This window comes from Anolis carolinensis, chromosome 4 (genome assembly GCF_035594765.1).
Source record: "Anolis carolinensis isolate JA03-04 chromosome 4, rAnoCar3.1.pri, whole genome shotgun sequence".
Classification (NCBI taxonomy): domain Eukaryota; kingdom Metazoa; phylum Chordata; class Lepidosauria; order Squamata; family Dactyloidae; genus Anolis; species Anolis carolinensis.
This window is the reverse complement of record NC_085844.1, coordinates 27,610,804-27,637,422: the sequence shown is the minus strand read 5'-3', so window position 1 is coordinate 27,637,422 and position 26,619 is coordinate 27,610,804. Positions and strand designations below refer to the sequence as shown.

At 40.4% G+C, this 26,619-nt stretch overlaps 1 long non-coding RNA gene across 1 annotated transcript; it reads left to right on the top strand.

Moving 5' to 3' along the window:
- Positions 1–192: 192 nt before the first annotated feature.
- LOC134298813 (uncharacterized) lies at positions 193–26,619 on the top strand. The gene is made up of 3 exons (XR_010005904.1): positions 193–452; positions 26,160–26,265; positions 26,500–26,619. It is a non-coding gene; the product is annotated as an uncharacterized LOC134298813 (long non-coding RNA).

Here is a 26,619-nt window from a genome sequence, read left to right as displayed (position 1 = left end):
CCCTTGGTCGTCCTCTCTTCCTTTTTCCACTATTAGTTAGGGATGCTATTTCTTATATTTTTATCCCACCATTCCTCTAAGGAGCTGAAGCAGTGTACGTTCACACATGAAACCTGTGAAATTCAGTGGGCTCCTTGGTATATTCTGGGATTTGGTTCCAGGATCCTCGTGGATACCAAAATCCATGGATGCTCAAGTCCTATTATATACAATAGCCTAGTAAAATAGTGTATCTTGTCAGAAATACTAAAAATTTACTAGGTATTTTAAATTACAAAAATGTGAGTTACTCAAAGGGTTAAATGGATGCAATGACTCAGCAAAAGCTGCAATTCAATATAAGCAGGTGTGCCTGTAGCTTAGTAGTCCTCAGTTTGAGGTAAGCCTCAGTGTGTGAGAAGGTCTCAGTGTGAGAAGCTTTGGTGAGAGAAGCCCCAGATTGAAGGCCTCAGGTGAGAAGCTCCTGTGTAAGTTCGGTGTGAGGGAAGGCTCTGTGAGAGCGAAGCTGTTTATCTGCATGTGAAAGAAGCCCAGCGTGGAAGCAAAGAAGGAAGTATAACGAACTTTATTTGTGTTATGGAAACCTTGTTTTTATAAATAGTGCAACCATATTATTTTGCTACAAAGAAAAGCCTCCTAAGGAAGAGATAACATTGGTCTGTGTGTTTTTGTTCTTTTTATCACTTTTGGCTACTAGTGCTGGATCATGCTGCTGCTAATAAGTTACTCTGCTATACGTTTTGGTGATGGTCTTTTGTTAATAAGCCCACTCGCCCAACATATCTTACATAAAATAAAATTTAAAAAATCAAGGTTTGCCTTTTAGGTTTTTATAAATATTTTCAAGCCATAGATGATTGAAACTATGGATGCTGAATCTGTGGGTACAAAGGGTTGACTACACTTAAGGGAGACAGAGAGGATTTCCCTAAGATCAACAGATCGGTTTCATTGTTCAGTGGGGATTTGTACCTCTGGATATCTCAATCTGCAGTCTAGCACTCCAACCACACCATCTGGAGGCAGCTGAATATCTCCAAAACCTGTTTCATCTTGGAATTTGTTTAAACTAGGGATGAACAACCTTCACTACATGTGGTTCAACTGCAGTTCTCATGATCCCTCATCATTGGCTATGCTGGCTAGGGCTTGTTGTATTCCAACAATATCCAGAGAGCCACAAATCATGAACACCTAGTCTGAATTATGGCTAATCCAGATTTGTCTGTTTCTTTAATTACTTTCTACGTGAAAAAGTCTCATTTTCTCTTCCCCTCCACAAAGGATGCTTGCTGATCTAGTCATCCATCCTCTTTCCCTTCTGGTGGTGCTTTTCATTTCCTTGCTAACAGTGCTAGGGAAAAGGAAAGACTTCAGTGACATCCTTTATTGTAGAGAAGGAATAATCTTTTTTTATTTCATGGAAGGGGGGAGGTGTTAAGCCAATTGAAAAGAGATATCAAGCCAAGTTATTCTGAAGATTTTTACTGGAGGCTGGAGCTGTTTCAGACGCTATTTTTATACATAGACATTAAGTTCTTATGGGAAACGAAAATTTAAAGGACAGTTATAATTAGGTTACATACTGAGAAACTTATTACACTTTTTTTTGGCTAAACTGTATCCCATGAGAACAGAACCTAAGTGATTTTTGTATCCTGATTTCCATCATCTTAGTCTTCACTTTTCCATACTGAAGTCTTTTTGGCACATTAGCTAAAATGGGATAAAGAGAGAGCTGGCACTGCTAAAGATTTCAGTTGCAGCCTTTTGAAATAAATGGTGGGAGGGCTTTAAGTGCTTGTACATTTAACCGCCTGCTAAGAACATAGAGCAGTGGTTCTCAACCTGGGGTTCCCAGATGTTTTTAGCCTACAACTCCCAGAAATCCCAGCCAGTTTAACAGCTGTTAGGATTCCTGTGAGTTGAAGTCCAATAACATCTGGGAATCCCAGGTTGAGAACCACTGACATAGAGAGTGCTTGGTGCATAGGTGAGATTATGGTCCCTCGGTCTCAAAAAATGGGAATTACTTTTTCTTTCCAGATGTTAGTGGACTGCAACTCCCAAGATTCCTCATCAACTGCTATGATACCTAGAGTTGCTGGGTGTAAGTTCAACAACATTTAGGCCACGTTTGTTCTATCTGTTCCTCCCTTCTCCATCATAGCAACTACAATTCCCATAATGTTCAGACAGTATGGGCGGATCTACACAAGGGCTATAGCCCAGCTCCTGTGTGCACTTTCCTGCCCCAGATTGACTCTGAAAATGCCACACTCCCCTATTTCAACCTGAACTCAAATTGATCTTGAAAGCTACAAAATTCCCCTACCCTAAAATCACAAATTTTCTACCATTGTCATGTTTTCATTGTATTGGATTATTTTAGTTCATACAATTGCAGCAGTTGTGTTTTGTTTTCTTCCCAGCATGGATTCAGATACTTGCATATCCATATACAGTACTCTTATGTACTAAAAAGCTTTGTTTTCCTGTTGTTCTTATCATCCATCTATGCTCCCCATCCCACAAACATTATGTTGTCATTTAAAAAATCTTCAGTTCTGTATGTGAGTATCCGAAAGTTGCTTGCTATGTGTGTGTTACATTTTATTAAACATAATGGGACTTAAATCCTGGGTTCTAGTAAAGTCATCTTGAATCAGTATGTGTAGGCTGATATCAATGTACAGTATTTGAAAACCAGAAAGTTTAAGATCTTTGGAGTGTTGTGTGGTTTCTGGGCTGTATGACCAAACACGGCTATACAGCTGGGAAACTACATAACACTCCAGTGATTTTGGCCATGAAAGTCTTCTACGATACATTGAGATTTCTATTTTCTGGAAGTGTATGTGTAATATTTTATCAAACTCAATTGGAATTTAATCCTGTGTAAAGATGCCTTAAAAAGTGTATGTATTCTGATATCCACATATTTGTTGACCCAAAGTTTTGAGACTTTCTTCTTGTTGCAAGTGGGAAAGTTACTTTATTTAACTCAATGGGAATTTAATCTCGGGTTCTAGTAAAGATGTCTTATGTCCACATACCTATTTGTATATCCAAAGGTTTGTGGTTCTGGTGTGTGTATATATGTATTATGTATGTTGCATTTTATTAAATTTAATCATAATTTAAATCCATATTTTAGTAAAGACTCTTTGGATCAGGTTGCACTTCTAAATCCATTTATTTGGAAGGAAGTGAAGTTCATTGACACAGGCACTGATGTCCAGCTAAAGGCCAAAGGGAAAACATGAATGGCCAATGCTTCTGCTCTACCACTCATTAACAGTGGAATGTATATGTTCCTACAAAGAGGAAATAATAGGGTAATGGGAAGCAAACCAGAAAGGACTCAACGTGTTGTAGCCAAATAAACCAAAGAACCGGAAAGTTAATTCTGGATACAGCAAATAAAGCTCTAAACTAAGGATTATTATTATTTCATATGCTCTGGAGTGGAAATATTGCCACTGGAAGTGGAGTTGAGCAATGCTGTGATTAAGCTCCTTGAGGTTAATTAAACACACATGACAAATTAGTGAATTCGTTCTCCCTTTTCATACCAATAAGGAGATCGACCTTGGTATTGTAGCTTCTCGGTTTCCAGTGTAAAGAAGGTTAGCTCTGAATCTACAAGAGGAATTTGCGATCACTTCTCCTATCCATAGCAGCCTTTGTGAGAGGGATAATGAAGAGAGTGAAGTTAATTCTGCCTGGCTTGATAGTCTTACATTGCTTAACCTAAGGAGCATATAATGCAAATATACACATTAGAGACTAATCTCAGGGCTAAGGTTGCCAGATCAAATTTCAGTACTGAAGGATGATTTGGAGTTCTGAACAAAGGGACAGATATTGCCCTCTATGGAACTATCAATTCATGGAATACTCCTGAAGATGTGGAGGAGGAAAGCAATCGCTACCACCAAGACATGCTTTACAAATGGAAGTCCTAGATTAAATCCCTCTCAGTTTCTTCTAAAGGACTGGGTGGCAAACGATGAGAAAGACTTGCACTTGAAATTCTGGAGACCTGCTGATTCGAAACCTGGCAGACTGGGGCTGAAGGCAAATTGAATCCAACAAGATCCAGAGAGACATAGGTTCTCCAGTCCTGAAACTCTTATTACAGAGTGTGGATCTTTTCCAACAGGATGAGGTTTATTTCTAAATTTTCACATCAATTTTCTTTCAAACAGTTTTCCCTTATTCAATATTCTTCTGATGGCTTGGGCTATATCTCCCATCTATTCTCAGCAACATGGACAATGGTAAGAAATTATGGGAAGTGGAGAATAATCTTTTGGATACAGAGAGCAACCCTCCCAAAACTTAAACGTCTTCCCCCTTTGCTTGCCCCAAATGTCTTTATTCTATGAACCTAATTACTTTTTCAAGGCAATTAAGTCTTTGTTTCAGAGTTCTAGCATGTTTGCTTCCTTTTCAATTACAGCGAGGGCTGCAGATCTAATCAATTGATGATTGATTTGAAGCTTCGGCAGCTGAGCTTTGCCTTTGGTTCAATGCCTCTAGCACCAGCAGAAGGTTACCGGCAATCGTTATGATGATCTAAATGTCTGCCAGCCTGAATCTGAGAACCAGAAGATCAGGCTGGTGTGTGTGGGGTAGGGGTGGAGTTCATCTGAGCCGGCTGACCCCTTCCCAAAACACCCATGGAAAAAAATATCATCACACAAAACGGTTCCATAAAATGTGCATGTGCAAGCGTATATGCATAGTTGCAATGATCAGAAATGATCGCTATAATATACATACGGTATCATACATCTTACCCCAGTGAGAAGACTGTCACCAAGAAGCCCTTATGCCTGCTTAGTCTGCTGTTCAAGTTCTCCCTGTTGATGGGTAACTTTAAAACTTCTGTTCTCTCTTCTTGAGTCATTAAATCACACTTGAGATGGATAGCCCTTCAAACTGAGGACTGCGCTTTCTAGATCAGCATCAGTTGTCTAGGGCCATCAGATGGGCACTACTCACCCTACAAAATGTGTTAAACAGGAGACTAATATTTTCACAGCAAATCTCACTGTCTGAATGATGCCCCCCAGGGCCATCCTACTAGGCTCTCCTCTGTCTGCTATAATTGAAACTGAGTGTACAATCAGCCCTCTATATCCACAGATTCTGTATCCATGTAGTTAGACATCCACAATGGGAAAGTATTGTCCCCTCCTCAAAAAAGAACAATTAATCAAACCTTGACTTTGCCATTTTATATACAGGACACCATTTCACAACACCATTGTATATAATGAGGCTTGGGCATCCACGGCTTTTGGTATTCCAGAACCAATCCCAAATGGATGCCAAGGGCCCACTGCAATAATACCAAGTACCCATGATCAACCCTGTCATACTTGACTTTTATAGTGCCTTTATCCCACTTTAACTGCCATGGTAACATCCTGTGGAATTATAGAATTTGTGGTGTTATTAGGCCCAATTTTATGACTGAGAATTCTAACTGTCCCTCCCAAATTGCAAATACCAGGATTCCATATGGTTGCCATGGCAGTTAAATTGCAACAATAGCATGATAACAGTGTAGTGTGACAAAAACCCTGTATTTGTGCTGCATATTCTGTTTTGTGTTCCCTAAACAGTTCTGTTCTCTAAACAGAGGAAGCACCCAGTGGCGCAGTGGGCTAAACCACTGAGCTGCTGAACTTGCTGACCAAAAGGTCGGTGGTTCAAATCCAGGGAACGGGGTGAATTCCCGTTGTTAGCCTTAGCTTCTGCCAACCTAGCAATTTGAAAACATGCAAATGTGAGTAGATCAATAGATACCGCTCTGGTGGAAGGTAGCAATGTTCCATGCAGTCATGCCGGCCACATAACCTTGGAGGTGTCTATGGACAACGCTGGCTCTTCAGCTTAGAAATGGAGATGAGCACCAACCTCCAGAGTTGGACATGACTAGACTTAATATGAGGGGGAAACCTTTAGCTTAAACAGATCTGGTGGTGGACCCTATGCCACTGCTGAACTAAGGTTCAACAGCTGATCCAGTCTGCAATCTGGACATAAAATAAAGAGAAGCACTGTCTAGTCATCTGCCCCAGAAAGCAAAAAAGCATTGGGTCCGGCCAAATTATTCACCTATTAATAATTCATAAATATGATGTTAAAATCTCATAACAGATGTAGTTATGCAAGAGCTTTGATCCCACCATTCTTTGTGTCCAATGGCTTTGACCCTCATTACTGGAGAAGCCTTTTTCTTTAAAAAGAAGAAAAGAAACTGGAAGTGGATTTCCACAAATTTCAGGTTTGACTAGAAAGGCAAGGGATATCCCTTTGTGGTTCCAAGGACAAACCTGACCTAAGGCCATGTAGATCTACCTACATCTTCCTCTCTGTCCATGTTCTCCATTTGAAAGGCTGTTCAATTTAAGTCTAGATTGTGAACAGCAGGGATTTAGCATGCTTCAGGACTCATTGACTCGAAAGCGCCTTGCTCTTCCATCTTCATCTTTGTGATCTGACAATCCCAGTGGATAAAAGAGGATTCCCTGTAGAGGGTCCATTTCCCTCTCAGGTCAGGACTCAGCTGGCATTTAATGATTTTGGCCCCCTCCCCTACAAAGGGCTGCTGATGGGGCATGGGTCCCTTCTGTATTATGCTTCTCCAATCCAAAAACGCAGAATGCCTTCAGACAGAGAGGAAGCTTCTTAATGTCCACTTAGTTGCTCTAGCTATGTATAAAAGTGCTGGCTGCTGCTTACATTGCTAATGTACTTGGCAGGAGCCCCTGCAGTCAATGTATCTCCATTTGCAAATGGTTTGTTCTATACACTCAGTCAGCCCCGCACATCTATGGATTCTACATCCACAAATCCATAACCCAAATACACACACACACACACACACACACACACACACACACATATACACACACGTTATGAATGAACATATAACAGCAGAAGTTGCTACAGATCATAGCCTGAACTATCTTCTACACAAAACTACCATTCAACATAGTCGCCATCAATTTGTAGACATTTGCGCATTGTTTAACCCAGGCATCAAAATCATTTTGGAAAAATTCAGGGTTTTGCTTCATGACCCATGATTTTGAAGCTGTTTTAACTTCATTCAAGTCATTGTAACTGAAACCATGTAGGTTGTCTTTTTGGACTTCTGAAAGACAACTTACATGGTTTCAGATTCAATGGCTTTTTCCAAAACATGCTATATGTTCATTCATAATGTTTTTATGACACAGGAGGCAAACCTTATTGACCCACCCTCGTATATATTAACAATGCAAATGTTGCTTTTACCATTTTTTATAAGGAGTACCATTTTACTATGCTATTGTATATTATGGTACTCGAGCATTTATGGATGTTGGTATCCACAAAGGGTCCTTGAATCAAATCCTAGCAGATACTGAGGCCCCATTGTAATAAAACAATTTACAGGATCATGTGTAGCCCTTTAGTTAAGGATCTGATAGAATTAAGGCCTGGGCAGATTAATCAAAATCAGTAATTTAAATCACTAGGAAAAAATTATAGCTCAAAGAATTCATTTAAATCACCCCCTGTGTGTTCTGAGTCATGTATTTCTTGAAAGAAATGTGCTCAAATTGATTGTCACAACAATTAAAACATCTCTTTGCACTGTGATAGTACAAACAAGGATAATCTAAAATCTCTAGTTGTCCAACCCAGTGGCTTTTTGTATTGCAGAATTTCATATGTTTAAGGGAGGAAAGGTGAAATTGGACAATGTGGCAGCAGCTGATCAATTTATTCTAACCTAGCTCTGTGTGGGTCACTTATAGCAGGGAATGGGAAGGAGAAAGGGGTCCAGTCACTTGAAAGGAATGGGATGCCATTCCTTCCATGCAACATCTAGTGCGGACAGAGCATGAACATGGCACCGTCTAGTTCAGGAGTCCTCAATTTTTTTAAGCAGAGGGCTGGTTCACGGTCCCTCAGACTTGGAGGCGGGGGGAGGAAGTGGACTAAAATTTGTACAAAATGTGAATGAATTCTCATGCACACTGCACATATCTTACTTGTACTGCAAAAAAAAAAAAAACCCACCCCATCCCATAATGAAATAATACAATATTTAAAATATTTGAAATAATACAATATTTAAAATGAAGAACAATTTTAATCAACATAAACTTACCACTATCTCAGTGGGAGGTTTGGGCTTGCTTTTGGATGTCATAGTGAAGTTAATTAGGATTGTTGTTGTGTGTCTTCAAGTCTAAAGTTTAGAGTGCGGTGGGGAGGGTAAATGATCTTAGAGGGCTGCATCCAGTCTGAGAGCCTTATTTGGGAGAGGGGGGGGGGCGCTGCTGTAGTTGATGTTGGGCTGTAACTCCCTGCATCACCATTTGCTATGTTAGCAAGAGCTGATGGAAGCCCAAGTCCTAAAGAGCTACACCCCCAGATCCCCCATTCTGAATACGATTCTCAGGTGCCTTCCAAATGTTTGGAACCATAATTCCCATCAGCACCAGACAACATGGCCAATGTTGATGACTATTTATTGTACTTTTTAATTCAAAGTACAGTTGAATGGGAATTTCTAGGCTCTGGTAAAGGAATAGGTGGGCTTCAGACATCAGGCAGTTGCCCACTTCTGGACTGGAATGATACTGCAAAGGGACGGAGGAGGCATTCTGTGTGTCCCTTCCAGATTCATGCTTTCTCATTCAACTTCTAATGGCAGAAAAGAACATAAAGAAACCACCCAAAAGGCTTCATGGTTTGCTTGTTTGTTTTTCTCCCTTTTTTGCTGTTAGAGAATACAGGTGCTTCCAGAAGACAATTTGTGAGACTAAGTGTAATAATAATAATAATAATAACTTTATTTTTATACCCCGCCTCTATCTCCCCGGAGGGGACTCAGGGCGGCTTACATGGGGCCAAGCCCGAATAAAAACAGTAGCAGTATAAAACACAGCAATAGACAACAACTTGCACAATAAAAAAAAAATTAAACATTAGCCAATAAAAACAAGAACTAATAAAAACATGGATTAAAACTGAGAGATTGTAAAAGTAGACTGGGTAAGGTGCACCATATAAATATTGTAAACACAAGGTGACTGATAAAGTGCTGCAAATTCTGGAAGTGCAAATTGGGATGGGAATAGACCCTGTGTAGAAGGAGAGGGAAGAGTCTTCCTTCAGATTTCTGTGTTATGAAGTTTGACAACTACTGCTACTGTCACCTACAAGTCTCTGGAAATATGGTGGCTTTTTTGGCTGGGGGATTCTGGGTGTTGTAGTACAATAGGATAGAATGCAGTGAAGCTAAAGATCCCCCCATGGCAGTTAGTTTAGCGGTCTTAGGGTTTTATTGAAAGTCTGTTCTTTTACAAATGCAGTTTGAGCATCCCTTACCTGGAGTATCTTGAAGATGGGACCTAAATTCCAAAATACAAAGTACCATACTACAAAATCCAAAATTGTCCACATATGTGGCTAGGATAGTATCACCTTTGCTTTCTGATTGGTCAAAGTACACAAAAATGTGCTCCACGCACAAAATTGTTGGATATAAAATTGCTTTTAGGTTGGTTGTATAAGGCATAGGAAACATACACAAATTTCATGTTTAGATTTAGGTCCCATCTCCAAGATACTTCAGTATGTATGTACAGTAGAGTCTCACTTATCCAACATAAACGGGCTGGCAGCACATTGGATAAGCTAATATGTTGGATATTAAGGAGGGATGAAGGAAAAACCTATTAAACATCAAATTAGTTTATGATTTTACAAATTATGCACCAAAACATCATGTTATACAACAAATTTGACAGAAATACACAGTAATGCTATGTAGTAATTACTGTATTTACGAATTTAGCACCAAAATATCATGATATATTGAAAACATTGACTACAAAAATGTGTTGGATAATCCCGAATGTTGGATAAGTGAGTGTTGGATAAGTCAGACTCTACTGTATATGCAAGTATTCCAAAATTCGAACAATTCCAAGATCCAAAACACTCCTGGTCTCAAGCATTCCAGATAAGGGATACTGAATTTGTAAGTGCAGTCTTGACACACAGACAAATGCTCCTTTTCAAAATTACCTCTTTCATCTTATCTCCAGCATTTCCCTGTTTTTATAACTGAAAAGAAGTTAATAGCCAAGATGTCTTAACATTCTGGCATTCATAAAGACAATGCAGCAATCTGCTCTTTCTAGGTTTCTGTAGTGTCAGCATGCCTTTTATCACAGGCAAACATCAAACTCCAAATTCAGAGCTGGCAGATATGTTTGTCCTTCTGTTCGCATCAGAAGTGCTGCTGCTGCTGCTTCTCTTCATCCTTCTTCTGGAGCTGTTGGAGCACTCTGCATAATATATCTCAATTTTGCATCCCCCACCTACATGCTGGATGAGAACGATTTGCTCTCACTGCAGCAAAGAGATGGATAATGTCTTGAGACTGAGCCAGTTTTCAGCTTAATGTGGTTCTTATCCACTCTGGATGAATACTGCAAGGCGGTTGCTGGGTGCATGGAGAAGCCGAGATAGCTCTCTTCCTTACAACTCAACTTTGCCTCACCTTTACATTGTACATGTTCAGCACATATAGAAGTACCCACTACCCATTTCTGAGATGGGTACACTCTCCACATTTGATGCAGACATCTGCTCCCATGACATCTCCACATGTTCCCAGCCTGAAAATGGTATATGATAGAAGGAAGGAAGGAAGGAAGGAAGGAAGGAAGGAAGGAAGGAAGGAAGGAAGGAAGGAAGGAAGGAAGGAAGGAAGGAAGGAAGGAAGGAAGGAAGGAAGGCAGGCAGGCAGGCAGGCAGGCAGGCTGGCAGGCTGGCTGGCTGGCTGGCTGGCTGGCTACATTGCCCATTGGCTAAAATCAGAAATTATCACACGTTTCAGAACTTCATTAGGCTAGCCAAAAAACCCCTATTAAGTCATGTGTGAAGTTTTGAAATCTCCAGATATCTCACTACCCAGTGCTTTTTGTAACACAGTACGATCCCATATCTGTGTGGGATATATTTTGGAACTTACAGCAGAAATCTGAACTGTGGATAAAAGCAAACCCTGTCGTGGAAAAATACCATATGACTGTGCTGGAGAAACTACAAAATGCTAGAGAGAACATAATTTTTTGCACATGGTAAATGAAACCATAGGTATTAGTCCCATGGACACAGGGGTCATGCTGAATCTTGCCTGAGAAAGAGATCTGAAAATCTTGAAAGTTTGCACCTATTTTTGTGCCTTTTTGGTTGGAATAATAAAGCCCATACCTAATGATGGTTTTTGAATTTGTTTGAAGATCCTAGTGCAACATTATTGAAGGAGGAGGGAATCTGATGTTGTTGGGCTCCATTTCCCATTAATTTATCTGATGGGTTCATGGATTGTGTAGTTTACAACAGCTGGGGGTCATATGTTCTGCACCCTTGTATAGGACTAAGAACGACTATTTTCATTCTTTTTTTTTTTTTGTAAAAACAAAACAAAGTAAGTCAGTCATAGCAGTTTTAATTCTTCTAAGCCTAGATCCTAGACTGGAAGGACACGGGGCAATGCTGATTAGAGGGGTTGAGCCCCATATCTTCCAACCTTTCATAGATAAAACATGGCATACATGTGGCCAAGCAATACCAACATTTTATAAGTTATCAACAAGAACTAATACACAAGCTAGGAGATGCTGTTGTAGTTAGCTTTTGCCTGAATGCACTGGAAAGGACACAATTCCACGTCCTCCCATTCTCTCCTCTGTAGCTGGTTTCTGACAGTCTAATCAGCTGTGGGGGATACACTTCTGGGAGAGGACGACCTCAGGAAGTTACCGTGATCATATTTAAAAGTCTTGGGGGCTTCTGACTAGCATAATCGTTCAGTTTTGGATGATAAAGATGGGGTTATAATAGTGAAGTGTCCAGGGTCCCTCAAACAAAGGATGATGATCTCTGCTAAGGGTCCAGACTTAGATCTATATAAATGGTTCCCAAACTTATTTGGTCTACCGCCCCCTTTCCAGAAAAAATATTACTCAGTGCCCTGGAAATTATTATTTTTTAAAGTTTCATAGCAATTAAACAGAAAGATATATGTACCTGTGGCCATCACCGCCCCCCTGGATTGCTGCAGCACCCACCAGGGGGCGGTAGCACCCACTTTGGGAATCACTGATCTATATTGTGAATCCTTGTCTTTATAGCTGACGGTGTCTTAGCCCAAGTGGACATTTGATTGAACAAATATCGACTGGCACTTATCACATTGGGAGCAGAAACCATCTGTTGATTCACATGTGCACACAGTGGGTCCCGATTGTGCCCAGAAAATTCCTCAGTGAGGTCATCAGGAAGGTGAAGACCCCTGTAGCTTGCTTTGGCAGAAATCATATAACTGATACATATATTTGATATATATTTGATACATATAGGAATAGGTCAGGGAGCAAGGGATATAAAGCGGACAGAAAGTCTGCTCCTTATATATGCTTATACATACCACCATATATTTGTAGACTAAAAATAAAAAGATAGAAAATAAAAATGAACTTTTAAGGGAGGGTTGTGTTTGCTGGTCTGTTTGCCACTCTTGCTTTTGGCCAGACTACTGGAGTACCTGCTTCTTAGGAGAAGATAATATATATTGGTGCAGAAGAGGCATACAGTCATTAACATCTAAGAAACTTTGTTTAACTGTTAATCAGTTTCAAAATCTCATGTACAGCATAGATTAATTTTGCCTTATCTTACCATCTGCTCTATGCATTGAGCTGAATTCTCTTTTACTACCCGAAACAAATTGAGAAAGATCTTAGCATCCAATAAAATATAATAGAGTATGGGAACTTATAAATCATCTCTTCGTACTCAAGGAATTTCACACCATTTGCAGGAATGGAGATTTCTAGGATGGAGGCCCTGCAGGCAAATGCTGCCTGGCAGAAGTCGCTCTATTCGTCTGTGTCAGTTCTCGGCTGCCAATTCTTTTATTAACCCTGGAGTTGTCAGGGGACTAGTTTTAAATTGGCCCATAATTCAGGGCAAGTCAAAGCTGATGGTGGCTGATCTGTCTGTTTGAATCCCAGGCTGCTTCAAAAGTAAAAAATGGGTAGGCGGGTGGTAGGGAGTTGATGTTTTTATGCACACCTTCTAACACAGATGAAAAGTGGGTCACACCGAGCCAAGCAACATCAGAGTGTGGTCAAAGCGGCAGAAGTCATTAATGAGGAAGAACGCATAAGAGGATGCTACATTTTGCTTTTGCTGAGCCTGCTGGGAAGGGTAAGATTTTTCGCCTCCGGTAATCTCCCTCCTACTGAGTTAATTAATGGCGAACTACTTTTGCACTTTGAACTAGAGGCTTATCCAGACAGGAAAAGGTCTGTAGAAATATCAAGACTTCCCAGCTCCAGAATCTTTCCTGGAATTGATGTCAGGCTGACTGGACAGTAATTGTTTGGGTCCACATTTTCCCATTCTTTAAGATAAGGACCAGTGCAGTCATGTAGCCGGGAAGGGGGGGGGGGTTGAGGGGCTTCAGCCTCCCCCCCCCCCGAAATTCTCAGGGTGGTCCGTGAGAAGGCCTTACATTTATTATTTAAACTGTTATGTTTATTCATATCATGATCTGATCACCATGTTCAATATATCCCATATGCATGGGTGTATTGGGATAACGATACAAAAGGTTTGCTAGGGCAGATTCTCTCTCACTCAGGCTCAGCCCCCCCGAGCCAAAATCCCAGTCCCCCCACCCAGCCCCAAATCAAAATCCTGGCTACTGGCCTGGGGTCCACCTTTGCCCTTTTCCGGTCTGCTGGGACTTCTCCTGTTCTCCAAGAATTCTCAAAGATTATTCTCACTGGTTCTGAAATGACTTCTGCTAGTTCCTTTAATACTCTCGGATGTAGTTCATCTGTCCCTAGAGACTTACCACGTTATTACATCAGGGCTTTAAAGCCGCCTGCAGAATTCTAGGAAATATAGTTTAGGGTGGGGCCAGGCCCATAGGCAGGATTTTGATTCGGGGGGGGGGGGGGCTGAGACTGGGCGGGAGAGAATCTACCCTAGCAAACCTTTTGCACCGTTATCCCAATACCTCCATGCATATAGGATATATTGAGCATGGTGATTAGATCATGATATGAATAAACATAACACTTTAAATAATAAATGTAAGGCCTTCTCGCGGACCACTCTGAGAATTTCAGGGGCGGTGGTGGCTGAAGCCCCTCAAGCCCCTTCCTGGCTACATGCCTGGGCGGGGCCTTTTGAATTCTCAGCTACAGAAGTCCTCACCTTCCCAAACTACATTTCCTAGAATTCTGCAGGCAACAGAAATGTGGGGCTGCCTGCTTTAAAGCCCTGGTGTGACAATGCAGTGAGAAATTACTCATAGTTAAGAATATGAGTGAGACAACAGAAAGTGAGAGAAATCTACTCCTTCAAAAGGAAATTCATTCCTGAAAACATTATCACAGGGAAAAGTTGTCTCCACCGAAACTTTATCACCAATCCTTGTTTCCACAACAAACCAAATTTTTCAAAATCCAATTATCACAGGGATAGGAAGTGAGGTGAAATCTTTTGAACGGGGCACAGACAGCAAAACAAACACCACAGGGGTGTTCACCTTTCCTTAGGCTATCCAAAGCTACAATAGTTACTCCAGCTTTACACTTTAAAAAGTCCCTGTTCCGACTTGCATACAAATTCAACTTTAGAACAAACTTACAGAACCTGTCTTGTTCATAACTTGGGGACTGCCTGTACTGCTTCAGCCTTCCTAGCTTCTGTGATCCTCCTTATTTATATATTTTACTGTGTTGACCACAATCTGATGTTGACACAATACTCCTCCTCCCACATTACCTTCACCAATATTGAGTGCCCCCCCTGCCATTGCTCATGATAGATGCTAGTTGCTTGGCTTGGAAGTAATAAGTTACTTGGTAATAAGTTGACTTGGATCTATGGTGAAGTCATGAGTGAGAGACCTCCAAACCACCCTGTTCTCAACTTCCCTGGTCAGGTCTTGAAGACTCAGGGTGATGGCTTTCTTGTATGCATCTTTTCATCTGGAATGTGGCCTTCCCCTTTTTCTCTTGTCTTCTGCTTTACCAAGCATTGTTGTCTTTTCTAATGAATAATGTTTTCCCATGATAGACCAAAGAAAAGAAGACTTACTTTAGTCATCTTGGCTTCCAGGGAGAGATCAGGACTGATTTGTTCCAGGAGCCATTAAATTGTCTTTTTGCCAGTTCACAGTATTCACAGAACTCTTTTCCAGCACCACATCTGGAATGAGTTAATTTTTTCTTCCTGTTAATATAGCTACTCAGAACTACATCAAAATATCTGTAAGGGTCATGCCCTATGGAGGGCAACTTAGGGCCCTTCCAGAAAGGCCCTATATCCCAGGATCTGATCGCAGGTTTTCTGCTTTAAACTGGATTATACGAGTCTACAGTGCCAAATAAACCTGAGATCAGATCCTGAGATATAGGGCCTGTTGGGAAGGCCCTTAGGGTGCTGGGTAGGTTTAGTCCACAGAAGAGAAGGGAAAGAGCATACATGATAGCCATATCTAAATATCTGAAAGATGGTCATATGGAGTAGGCTTGTTTTCTGCTGCTCTGGGACCAAGAGCAACTCTAGGAAAAAAAGGATTCCACCGAAACATTAGGAAAAACTTCCTGATGGTTAGTGCTGTTCAAATATGGGATATGCTGTCTTAGAGTGTAATGGAGTCTTTTTCTCTGGAGGTGTTTAAACAGAGATTGGACAGCCATCTGCTGGGAGTGCTTTGATTACATATTCTTCCATGGCAGAAGGTTGAACCGAATGGCCCTTGTGATGTTTTCCAACTCTATGATTCTATGATTCTTTTAAAAAAAGAAAAAATGGGCAGAAGGAATCACATTTACTAGTATAACAAGCAATAGGTTTTAGTTATTTTCAAATATTACTTTTTAAGGGCATTAAGATGGGAATTTTTCATGTTCTATGTCATTTTATTTATTTTGTTTATTTATTTACAGCATTTATATTCCGCCCTTCTCACCCCGAAGGGGACTCAGGGCGGATCACATTACACATATTAGGCAAACATTCAATGCCTTTTAACATAGGACAAAGACAACAACATAGCTCCGAGCGGGCCTCGAACTTATGACCTCCTGGTCAGTGATTCATTACAGTTAATTGCACTGGCTTGCTCTCCCGTCTGCTCCACAGCCCCGGGCCATTTTCTTACTAGTTTTAAGTTTTCTTGTATCAATTAATAGTGGCAATATCCTACTTTTTGAACACTATAAGGAGGAATAGGGCAAATTGTTTCATAAAAAGTAACTGTCAAAAACTTTGCATATTTCTTACTCAGTTTGGAGAAATCCCCTAGACCACACAAAGAGGTCTCAGGGGTCTCTTTCATATTAATATATCACCTTGTGATTGGAAAGCAATATGAAGGCTGCAAAGTGGCAAGGCCTTGTATACATCTTTATTTTATTTTATTTATTTATATCCTGACTTCTTTCCAGTATGGGACCCTTGCCTAGAGAACAAGACAGTATTATTTGCTTGTTCCAGTTTAACCTGCAAGTCTAACCTCATCATAGGGATCCTGAACTGGGGAATAGACCTTCTTGGTCCAACAGTCCTAGTTTGGATCTGATCCTCAAAGCCTGCCAGTGCATATATTGTTCAGTCTGGGACCGTAACTCCCAGAATCTCCAACCAAAATGGCTACCGGGCAAGGATTCTGGGAATTGCAATTTAAGCAAGCAATGACCAGAACGCTCTTAGTGATTTATGGTGGCATGTACGTGAATTTGCATACACTTTCAATTATTTGTTGACTACACTAGTAAACAGGAATGTTGTGAGCATAGCTGCAGCCAGTGTCACATCAAATGCCACCAACTTTCTACACAGGCATTTCATGCATTATGCTATGAGTCACTGTAAGATGAGATACTGAATGGTGTTTATGTGCTTGTGTAAATCATCCCTGAATCATGCCTGAGAGATAAGGTAGCTGACTGCAGAGACATCTCTCCTTCCTACACACGAATGTACACATTTATGTCACGTACATGAGAAGCAAGACAGAATGAGATATTCTGATGCCTGACCAATGACTTCTCTGAGTTCATTCAAAACCAAACAATCTCCATATTTTTTCAGACTACAACAGAGTCTATGATTGGAGAGTCTGGGAATAGTAGTCTAAAACATCAGAGGGCACCCAACTGCTTAGTCCTGTTGTAGCCCTTTTACTTGCTTGGCAAGAGAGAGAATGCCAGGATTACATAGCTTTGAACCATGACATTTTAAAATGGTATCAAACTTCATTAATTCCACAATGTAAATGCATCCTGGGAGGGAGGGGAGTCTATTGTGTTTTGGTCTCCTCTACCATGTGTGAGACCAGGCCTGTAGCGAGGGGGGGGGGGTTAGGGGTTCAACCCCCCCGAATTTTTTCAGGTTATAAATAAAAACCTGGTTTACTCATGAATTTTAACTGGTTAACCAAATCCCCATGCTAAATCTATGAGACTCAAAACATTAAGAGTCCCTCCAGGCACTATCTCAAGCAGATATTGACAGGTTTGTAGCCGGGGTGGGGGTGCTAGGGGTTCAACCCCCCCCCCCCCGAAATTTTTTTCTGGCTATGGCTCTGTGTGAGACACTCAGTTGCAACATATGACTTCCATGTCAGTGTGGGCAAGGAATCAGTTCCACAAATAAATATATGCTTTTTTCCTTTTATTAAAGGGTAGTTGTAATGACTCATGGGCCTTGTAGTCCTGTTCCTAGTAATATTGTGGCAGACGAAGAGGAAAACATGGGATTTTCGCCGGTTCAGCCAGAGCCGGAGCCTCTCCACCTGGAGGATGTTTGCCCTCAAGAATTCAGCCAAACAGGCCTTGGGCAGAACTCCCCCCGTTTTCCCGGAGGGACAATTATACTAGAGATAGAGGAGTCAGAGAGGCTAATCGCCGGAGCCTGAGAATCGCTGCCAAACAACTAGCTGATTAGGTCTGCTTCCCTTGGGAAATTCTAAGGAGTCATGCATCTGGACAGAGTTGGGTTTCGCTTCTCGTTCTCTAGGGAAAGTGTTCTGTTGGCGGGAAAACGAGACCCAATATAGATGTTTGTCGCAAGGGGAACTTTGCGGAGTCAATTGATCAGCTTGAGGAGAGAGATCGTATGTGGACTTCGTAACCCCAGTTCCTTGCTTCCCGGATCAAGTTTCAAGCCTGCCTTGTTTCACGTTTTGCCACGGACCTTGTTTCATGCTTCATGTTTGCCTCGTTTCAAGTCTTTGATCTAGCCAAGAATCAAGTTTATTTTCCAGCCTTGTTGTCAAGCTACATTGGACTTTAAGGACTCTGTCATTTCCCCACACTATTGCTTGGCAAAGTGTGTGTTTCGGTCAAGTGGATTAAAACTTTGAACTCTAATATCTTATATTGGACAATACATTTCTGGACTATATTTGACCTCATCTGAAAGGTCTGCTTCTGAACTATATTCTTCACTTGTTTTTATTGACTTTATATATTTCTTTAATAAAGATATTAGATAGATTCTGGCCTCTGTGTAAGGTTATTGGTGCTCTGCAGCCTGGGTCCTGACAGTAGTCCATAATTGCACAAGTTTAAAGCTTTAGAACTTTCTAACCCTTCAAGAAATTGAATCAATTTCATGATTTCTGTGTAACTTATATCTTTTAAACTGTATACTGTATCTATTTCCTATATCAAAATGTAACCTAGAGACATCCATTCCTCTGTGACCCTGTGTAGATAATCTCATGGGAATGGACAGGGTAAACAAATCCCTCTAGCTATTTCCCAAACCAGATAATCATCAGGTCCATTGTGTGTATGCAGGTACTGGTGATCCAAGGTGAATTTTACCTGAGGCTGAGAGTCTGCCGCTCTCCACAGAAGAGGGGGCTTAGTGTATGTGCATTCATTAACTTTCTTTATAGACAGCCACGTCCTTGATTACCTAAGATCAACCTCTTTGTCTCTTGAATCTTGCACCTTTGTCTGCTGAACTCCATATCTTTGTCTTACAAGAAACCAGATGTTTAAGCTAATCAAAACCTCATCAGCATATCTGCACCATTGTTTCCTCATGGATTATGCCCTCCCAGAAGGCATCTCTGCAGCCAATTGGCTCCCTCCATAGACCAATCCCTGGCTGCCATTCTCCTTGCCAAGGGAATCCCTGCCTGGAGGCGGTGACATCAATAGAGCTCCCAGCCAATCGCAGCACAGATCCTGGCTGGACCTTTTCTTAGGCAATCAGGGGAGGGAGTGGAGGTTTGAATGGCTATCAGAAATGTTTAAGATTGCTTGCATTTCTCTGTCTGTTTATGCTTTTACATTTTGAAGCAAATTGCTCATACTTGCATTCTTTTTGGCCTTAAAGTAATAAACCTCTTTGGCTTGTTTTTAACCTGGCAAGTTTGTTTCTCTGACCTATCTGGTTTAGCTTACGTTTGCCGGGCACGGATCCTCTTAACAATGATCCTAGCTGAAATAACTACACAAGTATGTATTAGTTTGAAGTTTAAAGAAGGTATCCAAGTTGCTGAATCTATTTGCTGGATAAGGTCATTGCCATGAAGGCCCCTTTAAATTTAATTAATAGCTGGTGTTGATGTACTGCTCCTGCTGGCATGGAAAACCATTCATTGCAAGGGAATACAGGGGTGCTCCTCTAGTGTGTCACACTGCTGTTTTATTTCCCTAATTTTCCGTTCCTGGGATGTCAGTTCTTCGGAGCCCTCTTTCCAAATCTGGTTGGAAAACAGTATTGGTATTATATTTACCCAATTTTGTTTTAGTGCTTGTCTTCATCAACCCCAAACCCCATATTCACCATGAATGGACCATAGACAGTCTCCACGAACCACATCGGCTTCCAGTGAATATCATGTTGTTGATTTTTTGGGTATGCTGCAACTTTGCCCTGCTTTGGGCAAATCCAGGGGATCTTCCAGTGTTTGCTGAAAACTCTGGAGTATCTGGGCCTTCAGGGCAGCTTGGACAATGGGTTCAGGTCTAATTTGACTTGATCTGCTGTTCATATGGACACTCCTGCCATCACCTTTCTTCTCCATTGATCAGAACAGGGAAAAGGATGGATCATACACATGTTGTCACTGCCACCTTTCCTAGTTGGCCAGGTAGCTCAGTCTGAACTCCCAGAATGAGGTTTGAAATTGCTTTAACTGCTATGGCTTTTTATAGAAAATAGCATTCTTTGGAAGAGAAGTCTTGAGACCTTGTAAAATTACAACTCCCAGGATTCCATTGCATTGAGCCATGTCAATTAGTGGTGTCAAATTGCATTAATTCTACAGTGTTTATATACCTCTGGTTGGAGCCCCCAGATGGCGTAGTGGACTAAGTGACTTGAAGGTTGGGTTGCTGACCTGAAAGCTGCCAGGTTCAAATCCCACCTGGGGAGAGTGTGGATGAGCTCCCTCTATCAGCTCCAGCTCCATGCGGGGACATGAGAGAAGCCTCCCACAAGGATGGTAAAAACATCAAAACATCTAGGCGTCCCCTGGGCAACGTCCTTGCAGACGGCCAATTCTCTCACTCCAGAAGCAACTCCTGTTGCTCCTGACACGAAAAAAAAATACCTCTGGTTGTTGTGTGTGTCTCTCCTGATGTCAGAATGGGGCACCTGTATGGCCAGAAAGAAAGGGGGGAGGGAATCCCTCATATAAACATAGAGAACTCTGGTTCTCACATTCCCAAAAAAATTAATTTTCCTAAGCTCTGCTAAATCATCAGCAACAGATCTTTGTGTATGAAATGGGAATAGAGTGGGCTCAGAGATTTAAAAGTGGCAAATCCACTTTTTAAAAAAAATATTCATGCCATTTGACAGCCAATTGCAGCCCCCATTTAAATGTAATTATTTTATCCCCAGGGAAATAAATCTAGGCCAGTTTCCAAGGGAAAATGGATTGTTTATCTTTTTACAGGCAAACACCTCCTTCCCTATCATCTTGCATGGCTAAGGTGCAGCTAGTAAAAGCAAGTTTGTGAAACATGAGATGAGGAACATCATAACATGTTGTTATTAAATGAAGAAACCAAGGGGCTGGTACAAATAATACTGCAATTATGAAAACAGCCTATACAGGTCTATTGAGGAAGGACTGTTTGTTCATTTGCATATGTTAATTAAAAGAGAAATTTAAGTGCTGCAGTTCTTGTTCTCCCTTGTGTTTGGTAAGCTCATCTTAGTCTTAGATCTAATATATAGTTATGTATTAAGTAAACATGCATAGTGGAGGAATATGAAATCGGAAGGAGGAAGAGGCAGCCTTAGTGAGATTTGTAGTTTGGTGAAGAACCAGCACTGTTTGGCACAGAAACTATAACTCCCAAGATTCCATAGCACTAAACCATGGCAGTTAAAGTGGTAGCAAATTGCGTAGATGCACCGTTGCTTGACCAAGAGTAACACAAAAACATGGAAATGCTATTTTTGTGTACTGAAAGTATTGTTGTAGCCCCAAAAGGTATTTTTCTGTGCTCAGGGTGGAATTTTATCTATAGAAGATACTTACAGTTTGCAATTTCCTATTTGTCAGCTTGTAGAATCAGCTCAAAATAGTAGTAATTTGAGAGAAAGAGGAACAATTACCTCAAGCTATTTCTTCTCACGACTTGTATAAAATCTCTATCATGTCCTCAGTGGCTAAGTTATCAACCAGAACAAAAATATTTTAGTCTTTACTCACAGGAAGGTGGTCATTAAAATTGCCCTTGTTTGCACATTTCCATCATTGTTCTCTTCATCCTATATTAGTGGATTCTTCCAATCATACATTTTGAAATGTGAAAAATATATCTGTTGAATAAAAATCTATCAGTTCTCTTTAAAATGCAATGTGACATTCTTGTAGTAATAGCTGCAAATAGCAGAGCATGGCAACCAAATTATAGCTAATTTCAGAGCATTCATTTTTGTTCCTTGCTATCACTCCCAGTATTTAGAACAAGGAAAGGGGTCCAGAGCAAAACCTGATTTAAAATCGACTAGATGACTCCTTACTTCATCCAGCAACAAAATAAATGTGTTTTTATGGTAGTTATGGACAGCTATTTCTCTTGTATTTTCTTATTTTACTTGCATTCTGAGATCCAGAAGTCAAATTACTCTTTGGACTATGACTTCCCTTGATCTAAGACTCTATACTCCTATTGATGCAGCCTAGAATCGCAGTGGTTTTTTTTATCTGCCACATGTTCAACTTGTGGTCTACTGAGGCTGCTAGATCCTTTTCACGTGTACTGTTTTCAAGCAAGGTGTCACCCGTCCTATATCTGTGCGTTTCATTTTTATTGTCTAAGAAGAGTATTGTATATTTCTCCCTGTTGAAATTCATTTTGTTGGTCTTGGTCCAGCTCTTTAATCTGTTGAAGTCATTTTGGATTCTGATCTTGTCCTCTGGGGCATTAGCTGTCCCTCCCAATTCCCTGTCATCTACAAATCTGATAAGCATGCCTTCTATTCCATCACCCAAGTCATTGATAAAGATGTTGAATTCTCATTATTATCCAATTACCATATTGCTTTCAATTACATGGTTTTATCTGCATGTGTTACCAAGCATAAATTGTTGTTTTTGATACTGCTGATTTTTTTTAAAAAAAAATACTTGCCAATTTTGTCAATTTTTCTAGTATTGTGGACTGGCATGGGGGGGGGGGGTTGACATCTTTAGTTACCTCACTGGGTAATCCCAATCCTTGTGACACTAATGATCATGCCCTGCTCAGACAATGAGGAGGATGAGCAGGTGGAAATGCTAGCAGCCGAGCTTGCAATGAACAACTCCAAGCAGCCACTTACCTTGGAGGTTTTGCTAGTTCCAGTAGCTGAAATTGGAGCTAGAAACTCCCAGAAAGTTCAGGACAAAACACTACATTGATGGAGAGAAGTCAGTGAAGGGAGGGGCTCAGGAGGTGCTGTTGCCTTTCTGAGAAATGCTGCTTTATCAAGAAGCAACCAGGAGCTATACATCAAGTTGCACAACTCTTTGCTGCTGCAGACAATGGATCCATTTTGACCTGCCTACTCGTGCCTTTGTGGATCTGACCTCAGACTTAAGATCATGACTCTTCTGGTTCAACCCCAAATGGACTTATTGATTTGGTTTCTTTTGGTTAAGACCTCGGCTCAGCTCCTATGTCTCTTATCTTCTGAGAGTTTGTTTTGTTTGGACAAGTCTTTAGAGCCACTGATGTGATTAGGACAACTGATGATATATCTCCTGATGCAGGGTCTCAGCTTTAGGTTTTTGTTTTTCTTAAAGTAGTATTTAAGAAGCCCTTTAATATCGGAGGCTCTAAATTGTATTTATTTACAGTAGAGGCTTGCTTATCCAACATAAACAGGATGGAAGAATGTTGGATAAGCAAAAATATTGGATAATAGAGGGATTGAGGAAAAGCCTATTAAATGTCAAATTACGTTATGATTGTACAAATTAAGCACCAAAAACATCATGTTTTACAACAAACTGACAGAAAAAGCAGTTCAATACATGGTAACATTATGTAGTAATTACTGTATTTATGAATTAAGCACCAATGCATCGCAATGTATTGAAAACATTGACTACAAAAACATTGGCTACTAAAAACTGACTACAAATAAAGTTAGAATTGCATAAAATGAACTTACAATAACAACACTGTTGGAAGTTAAATCCGTAAAAAATTCAGTCCTTGCTGCCTAGAGAAACAGCTGTGGATCCAGGCGGGAAATAGACTGTGTTGGATAATCCGGAACATTGGATAAGTGAGACTCTACTGTAATTTGGATATGCATCTGTTCCTGTATCCAGGTGCTGACTACAAATATGAATTGTATGGAGGGAAGAATCACACAAATTATCAAACACAAGGTTTGCGGACCCAATTTGGCCCACCACATCACCACATAGATACTGACCACAGGAAAATAATAAGCATTTTTTAAAAACTGAATTTAAATACATGTGAATGGTTTGTGCTTACATTTTGTTTTGTGTTTGTTGTTATTTTCAGACAGTCATCAATGGATGAGGATAGTATGTGATATGTTAAGGTGTAGTTACATTATACAATCTTACAATTATAAATGGCCCTTTGAAGGTAGCTGTAAGGATGATGTGTTCCTTGGTGAAAATGAGTTTCACAGCGCTAGTCTAAGGAGTGCCTGGATGCCAGTGGCTCCATCCATTTCTGTTGTCTACTGAAAAAAGGAAAGAGATACTTCTTTAATGCCTCCCACAGTCAGGTTTGCTGTTGCCAGCCAGAACAACGCAGGAGTGTACAGATTTCAACTAAAGTAATGAGAACCTTGACAAGAAAAAGATTTCCCTGTCATAAAGCACAGTAATATACTCTTGACAGTTTGGCGACTTTACTGTTGTCAACGATCTGAAAAGTTGTGTGTAAACAACTGGTTATGATCTGATGTTATCTGGAATCAGGTCTTGAAAAGGTTACTTTTTTGAATGACAAGTCCTCGGGTGTATCTACATAGTAGACTCCTGGGAGTTGCAGTTTGGTGAGACAACAGTGCTCATTGGCAGAGAAGATTAAAGACCTTGCAAAACTACAACTCCCATTATTGCAAAGCACTGAGCCATGGCAGATAAAGTGAGGTCAAACTGTATTAATTTAACAGATTGAACCTCTAGATTTCCTCAACTGGCATGGGGAGTTATAATCTAAAAAGTAACTTTCTCCAGCTCTTTGTGCAAATTTGCAGTAGGCTCCAACTGAAAACGAATTCATGGTCAGGATGGCTGAGGATGTCTAGAAGCCATAGTCCAAAACTTTTCCTACTTTCTCTAGACTTAGGTTTTTGAGAAAACATGCCAAGGTTTTCTTTGTCAGTTTCCAAACAGGGAAACATTTCTCAACTCTATTTACATATATTTGATTGTGACAACAATGTGGCTATTCCTCCCAGAACCTGTTTAAAGGTCAAAGCCTCTCAAAACTGACATCTCACTAGTTTCAAATTTAAATGAAATTTTAAAAAATTCTTCTGAATGATATCTCAAGAACAGAACCTCTCGCCTAGATTTTGTTCAGTTGGCAACACTCTTTGTTATGTCTGGGACAAGTAGCAACAAATGTGTGGTCATGAGCATTCCTACATAGCACACGGGAATAAGTCAGGCTAACTTCTAAATTAAAAGAAATATTTACACTAAGCATCATAGTATATAGAAGAGGAAAAGGGGAAAACAACTGGCATAAAAAAAACAAAGAAATCAAGAAATGAAATAGCAGGTCTGCTGTTGCATGGAGGATGTACAAGCATGATTATAAATGTTTTTTATCAATGTATTAGATGTTCATACCATTCAGTAACTGATGTTTCCTAGGCGATGCAGAAAATTGAAAATATTGGAGAGAAAGTAGCAATAAAGCCATGAAAATAAACTAAATAAAGACAAGCAAAAAACCTCAGACGTATCATGCAATTTAATAAAAAGTAAAACCAGAAGAACCCATGAATGAAATGTTGAAGATATGAAACCACAAGCACAAAATACTTCCCTTGGGAAATAAAAGAGTTTTCAATAGACATTGAAAGTTCATCATACAGTTAGCAGAATAAAGTGTTCTTTTACAAACAGAGTATCACAACTGGTAAGATATCATCTCCTAGGGTGCATCTATACTGTGGAATCAATGCAGTTTAACACCACTTCAACTGCCATAGCTCAATGCTGTGGAATCTTTGGAATTGTAATTTGATAAGGCACCAGTACTCTTTGGCAGAGAAGGCTAAAGGCCTTGTAAAACTACAAATCCCATGGTTCAATAGTATTGAGCCATGTCAAACTGCATTAATTCCACATTGTAGATAACTCTTGCAGTCACATGCTCTGCTTTATTGGGCAGGGGCATCATAAGAGAGCTTTGTGTGGCAACCTTCAGATGTTGACAGCTAATATTGCAAAAAAAAAAAGGTGCTCTTTGGGGTGCTAAATCATTTTGTTTGGCTTGGGTTCAACCATCAAATTCTAAAACAAACACTTGGGATTGATATAGAAAAACACTCGCAGTCATTTTTTGTTGTTTTTTCAGAGATTATGAGAACATACTTACACCTTCTCCAGCGTCAGTAAAACGCTTTCTTCCAAGAAACATCTATTGAGGACAAACCTTTGACACCAGACTCTGAAGGACTGCAGTAAGTGTTTTAACACAACCAACTTATGAAAACATCACTTGGAATCTGAAGGCATTCCTCCCTCTGCCTCCTGCCTCCTTTACACATATGTCATTGACTTTTTTTATTTGTGAGTATGAAGTGGTATGAAAATTACCTTGAGCCTATAGCTGCTGAGCTGTGTGGTGGCATCAGCGAGGCTTGCTGGAAACAATGGAGACATCTAAGCTAACACTTCTTCTTATCCTGTTCCAGACAAATAAAGAGGCTGAAGGATGCTGGGCAAGATCCAATGGGAACCAGTAGAAGCTACCTGGTCGATGAAAAGAGATCTCCTGTGAGTGGGGGCATATCTACAGTAAGCATTTAGGTTGG